The 5513-nt window shown below is 41.2% G+C and overlaps 1 pseudogene; it reads left to right on the top strand.

Annotated features, from left to right (window-relative positions):
- Positions 1–2820: 2820 nt before the first annotated feature.
- On the top strand, positions 2821–4410 carry LOC140627749 (elongation factor 1-alpha 1-like; annotated as a pseudogene).
- Positions 4411–5513: the final 1103 nt, after the last annotated feature.

The raw sequence follows: 5513 nt of genomic DNA, 5'->3' as shown, positions 1-5513 counted from the left end.
GGCAGAGGGAGAAGCAGGCTCCATGCACCGGGAGCCCAACGTGGGACTCGATCCCGGGCCTCCAGGATCGCGCCCTGGGCCAAAGGCAGGCGCCAAACCGCTGCGCCACCCACGGATCCCCTATTGTAGGCTTTTATTTTCTATTCCTTTCTTCTTTTCTTTTCAGGACATAATGATGAGATGAAGAAATTCACCCCAAAGGAAAGAATAGGAGGTAGTACTCACTGCCAGGGATTTTTTTAAAGATTTATTTATTTATTTATTTATTTATTTATGAGACACACACACAGAGAGAGAGAGAGAGAGAGAGAGAGAGAGAGAGGCAGAGACACAGGGAGAGGGAGAAGCAGGCTCCATGCAGGGAGCCCAACATGCGACTCAATCCCAGATCTCCAGGATCACACCCTGGGCAGAAGATGGCGCTAAACCGCTGAGCCATCCGGGCTGCCCACTGCCAGGGATTTAACCAATTATGATATAAGATGTCTGAATTACATTTTAAAACAACAATTATAAAGATACTACCTGGAAAAAAAAAGATACTACCTGGGCTTGAGAAAAGAATATAAAATAATAGAGAATCCCTTACTGTAGAGATAAAAGAACTAAAATCTAATCAGGATAAAATTAAAAATGCTATCAACTAATGCAATCCAAAATGGAGAACATAAAAATAAGGACAAATAAAGTAGAAGAGCAAATCAGTGATCTAAGAAAAAAATATGGAAAATAAGGGAGCTGAAAAGAAGAGGGAAAGAAAACTATTAGACCACAAAGGTAGAATTAGGGAACTCAGTGACTCCATAAAGTGAAATAGTATCCATATTATTGGAGTCTCAGAAGATGAGGAGGGGGATAAAAGGGGCAGAAAAAATTTGGAAAGACCACAAACGCATAGAAACTAAAAAAATGCTACTAAACAGTGAATGGGTCAACCAGAAAATCAGTGATGAAATAAAAATACAGAAAAACAAGTGAAATTGAAAACACAATAGTCAAAAACCTTTCAGATGCAGGGAAAGTGATCCTAAGGGGGAATTACATAGAAATATAGACCTATGTCAAGAAGCAAGGAAAGTCTCGAATAACTTAGCCTAAAACCTATAGGAGCTAGGAAAAGAACAACAAAAGAAGCCAAAAGCCAGCAGAAGAAGGGAAATCATAAAGGTTAGAGCAGAAATAATTGATATGGAAACAAACAAAAAAAAAGGTACAGATAGAAGAAACCGGAGCCGGTTCTTCGAAAAAAATAATAAAATTGATAAGCCCATAGCCAGAATTATCAAAAAGAAAAGAGAAAGGACCCCTCAAAAAATAAAATCACAAATGAGAGAGGAGAAATAACAACCAACACCACAGAAATACAATTATAAGAGATATGCCCACAAATTGGACAACCTGGAAGAAATGAATAAACTCCAAGATATATATAAACTACCAAAACTGAAACAAGAAAACATAGAAAACTTAAACAGATGGGTAACCAGCAAAGAAATTGAATCAGTAATCAAAATTCTCCCAACAAACAAAAGCCCAGGGTCAGATGGCTTCGCAGATAAATTCTACCAAACATTTATTTTTTTAAAAGATTTTATTTATTTATTCGTGAGCGATACAGAGAGAGAGAAGCAGGCTCCATGCAGGGAGCCTAATGTAGGACTCGATCCCGGGTCTCCAGGATCACACCTTGGGCTGAAGGCAGGCGATAAACCACTGAGCCACCCAGGGATCCCCTCTACCAAACATTTAAAGAAAAATTAATACCTATTCTTCTCAAAGTATTCCAAAAAATAGAAAAGGAAGGAAAAATTCCTAGAAATAAACCTAACCAGAGAGGTAAAAGATTTGTACTCTGAAAACTATAAAACACTTATGAAAGAAATTAAGGATGAAAAAAAGAAATGGAAAAACATTCTATGCTCATGGATTGGAAGAACTAATATTGTTAAAAATGTCTATACTACCCAAAGCAATCTACACATTTAATACAATCCATATTGAAATAGCATTTTTCACAGAGCTAGAACAAACAATCCTAAAATTTGTACGGAACCACAAAAGACTCCAAATAGCCAAAGCAACTTTGAAAAGGAAAAGCAAAGCTGGAGGCATCACAATTATGGACTTTAAATTATATTACAAAGTTTTAGTGGTCCAGACAGTATGGTAACAAACAAAAAAGAAAAACATACAAACAAACAAAAAAATAGGCATATAGATAAATGGAACAAAATTAAAAACCTAGAAATGAACCCACAATTATATAATCAACTAATTTTCTTTATTTTTAGGATTTTGTATATCTATTTGAGTACAGAGAGAGAGAGCCCAAGCAGGAGGAGCAGCAGGGAGAGGGAGAAGTAGGCTCTCTGCTAAGCTAGGAGCCAGACATGGGGCTTGATTCCATGACCCTAGGATCATGACCTGATCTGAAGGTAGACACTTAATGCTGAGTCATCCAGGCAATGCATACTGTTAGCTAATTTTTGACAAAGCAGGAAAGAATACTCAATGGAAAAAAAATCACTTCAGTAAACGGTATTGGGAAAAGTGAACAGCTACATGCAAAAGAATGAAACTTACACCATACACAAAAAAAATTCAAAATGGATGAAAGACCTAAAAGTGAGAGAGGAAACCATCAATATCCTAGGGGAAAACACAGGAAGTGACCTTTGACATCAGCTGTAGCAACCTCTTATTAGATACGTCTCCTATGATAAGAGTAACAAAAGTAAAAATAAACTATTGGGCTTTTTCGCAATGGGTTTGCCGCCAGAACACAGGTGTCACGAAAACCACTGCTAAACCTAAACCAAAATGGGAAAGGAAAAGACTCACATCAACATCGTCTTATTGGACGTGTAGATTCAGGCAAGTCTACCACTACTGGCCATCTGATCTACAAATGTGGTGGGATCGACAAAAGAACTATCAAAGAATTTGAGAAGGAGGCTGCTGAGATGGGAAAAGGCTCCTTCAAGTATGCCTGGGTCTTGGATAAACCGAAAGCTGAACGTGAACGTGGTATCACCATTGATATCTCCCTGTGGAAATTCGAGTCCAGTAAGTATTATGTGACTTTCATTGATGCCCCAGAACACAGACACTTTATCAAAAACATGATTACAGGGGCAGCCCGGGTGGCTCAGCGGTTTAGCACTGCCTTCAGCTCAGGGCATGATCCTGGAGACCCAGGATTGAGTCCCACGTCGGGCTCCCTGCTTCTCCCTCTGCCTGCTGCTCCCTCTGCCTGCTGCTCCCTCTGCCTGTGTCTCTGCCTCTCTCTCTCTCTCTCTCTCTCTCTCTGATGAATAAATAAATAAAATCTTTAAAAAAATGATTACAGACACATCTCAGGCTGACTGTGCTGTCCTGATTGTTGCTGCTGGTGTTGGTGAATTTGAAGCAGGTATCTCCAAGAATGGGCAGACCCGTGAGCATGCCCTTCTGGCTGACACACTGGGTGTAAAAAAACTAATTGTTGGTGTTAACAAAATGGATTCCACTGCACCACCCTACAGCCAGAAGAGATATGAGGAAATCATTAAGGAAGTCAGCACCTACATTATGAAAATTGGCTACAACCCTGACACAGTAGCATTTGTGCCAATATCTGGTTGGAATGGTGACAACATGCTGGAGTGAAGGGCTAACATGACTTTGTTCAAGGGATGGAAAGTTACCCGTAAAGATGGGAATGCCAGTGGAACCACACTGCTTGAGGCTCTGGATTGCATTCTGCCACCAACTCATCCAACTGATAAGCCCTTGCGTCTGCCCCTTCAGGACGTCTACAAAATTGGTGGTATTAGTACTATCCCAGTGGCCCGAGTGGAGACTGGTGTTCTTAAGCCTTGCATGGTAGTCACCTTTGCTCTGGTCAGTGTTACAAATAAAGTAGAGTCTGTTGAAATGCACCATGCAACTTTGAGTGAGGCTCTTCCTGGGGACAATGTGGGCTTCAATGTTAAGAACATATCTGTCAAAGATGTTTATCGTGGCAATGTGGCTGGTGACAGCAAAAATGACCCACCAATGGAAGCAGCTGGCTTCATGGCTCAGGTGATTATCCTGAACCATCCAGGCCAAATCAGTGCTGGATATGCACCTGTGCTGGATTGTCACACAGCTCACATTGCTTGAAAGTTTGCTGAGCTGAAGTAGAAGATAGATCATCGTTCTGGAGAAAAGCTGGAAGACGGTCCCAAGTTCTTGAAATCTGGGGATCCCGCCATTGTTGATACAGTTCCTGGCAAACCTATGTGTGTTGAGAGCTTCTCTATCTTCCTCTGGGCCATTTTGCTGTTCATGACATGACACAGATGGTTGCTGTGGATGTCATCAAAGCAGTGGACAAGAAGGCAGCTGGAGCTGGCAGTCACCAAGTCTGCCCAGAAAGCTAAATGAATATTATCCCCGATACCTGCCACCCCAGTCTTTTTTTTATTATTATTCATTTATGATAGTCACAGAGAGAGAGCGCGCGAGAGAGAGGCAGAGAGAGAAGCAGGCTCCATGCACCGGGAGCCTGATGTGGGATTCGATCCCGGATCTCCAGGATCGCGCCCTGGGCCAAAGGCAGGCGCCAAACCGCTGCGCCACCCAGGGATCCCCACCCCAGTCTTAATAAGTGGTGGAAGAATGGTCTCAGAACTGTTTGTGTCAATTGGCCATTTAAGTTTAATAGTAAAAGAGTGGTTACTGATAACAATGCATCGTAAAACCTTCAGAAGGAAAGGAGAGTGTTTTTGTGGACCATTTGGCTTGTTTGTGCATGTGTGGCAGTTTTAAGTTATTAGTTTTTAAAACCAGTACTTTTTAATGGAAACAACTTGACCAAAAATCTGTCACAGAATTTTGAGACCCATTAAAACAAAAGTTTAATGAGAAAAATATATATATATAAAATAAACTATTGGGACTTCATCAAAATGAAAACCTAAATGTTTTTTTAAAGATAAAAACCTTCTGCACAGCGAAGGAAACAATCAGCAAAACTAAAAGGTTTCCTATGGAATCTGAGAAGATATTTGCAAATGACATATCTGATAAAGGACTAGTATCCAAAAATACATACAGATCTTATAAAACTCAACATAGCCCCCCCCCAAAAAAAATAATCCAGTAAAGAAATGGGCAGAAGAGAGAAGTCTGAGTGGCTAAGCAGTTGAGCGTCTGCCTTCAACTCGGGATGTGATCCCAGGGCCTGGGGATAGTGTCCTGCATTAGGCTCCCTGCAGGGAGCATGCTTCTCCCTCTATATCTCTGCCTCTCTCTCTGTTTCTCTCCTGAATGAATAAATAAACTCTTTAAAAAAAAAAAAAAGAAAGAAAGAAAGAGGGCAGCCCCAGTGACGCAGCGGTTTAGCGCCGCCTGCAGCCCAGGGCATGATCCTGGAGATCCGGGATCGAGTCCCGCATTGGGTTCCCTGCATGGAGCCTGCTTCCCTTTGCCTGTGTCTCTGCCTCTCACTCTCTCTGTGTCTCAATAAATGGATAAAGTCTTTTAAA

Source organism: Canis lupus, chromosome X (genome assembly GCF_048164855.1).
Source record: "Canis lupus baileyi chromosome X, mCanLup2.hap1, whole genome shotgun sequence".
NCBI lineage: Eukaryota > Metazoa > Chordata > Mammalia > Carnivora > Canidae > Canis > Canis lupus.
The sequence above is the reverse complement of the archived record's forward strand: the minus strand, read 5'-3'. Positions and strand labels throughout refer to the sequence as shown.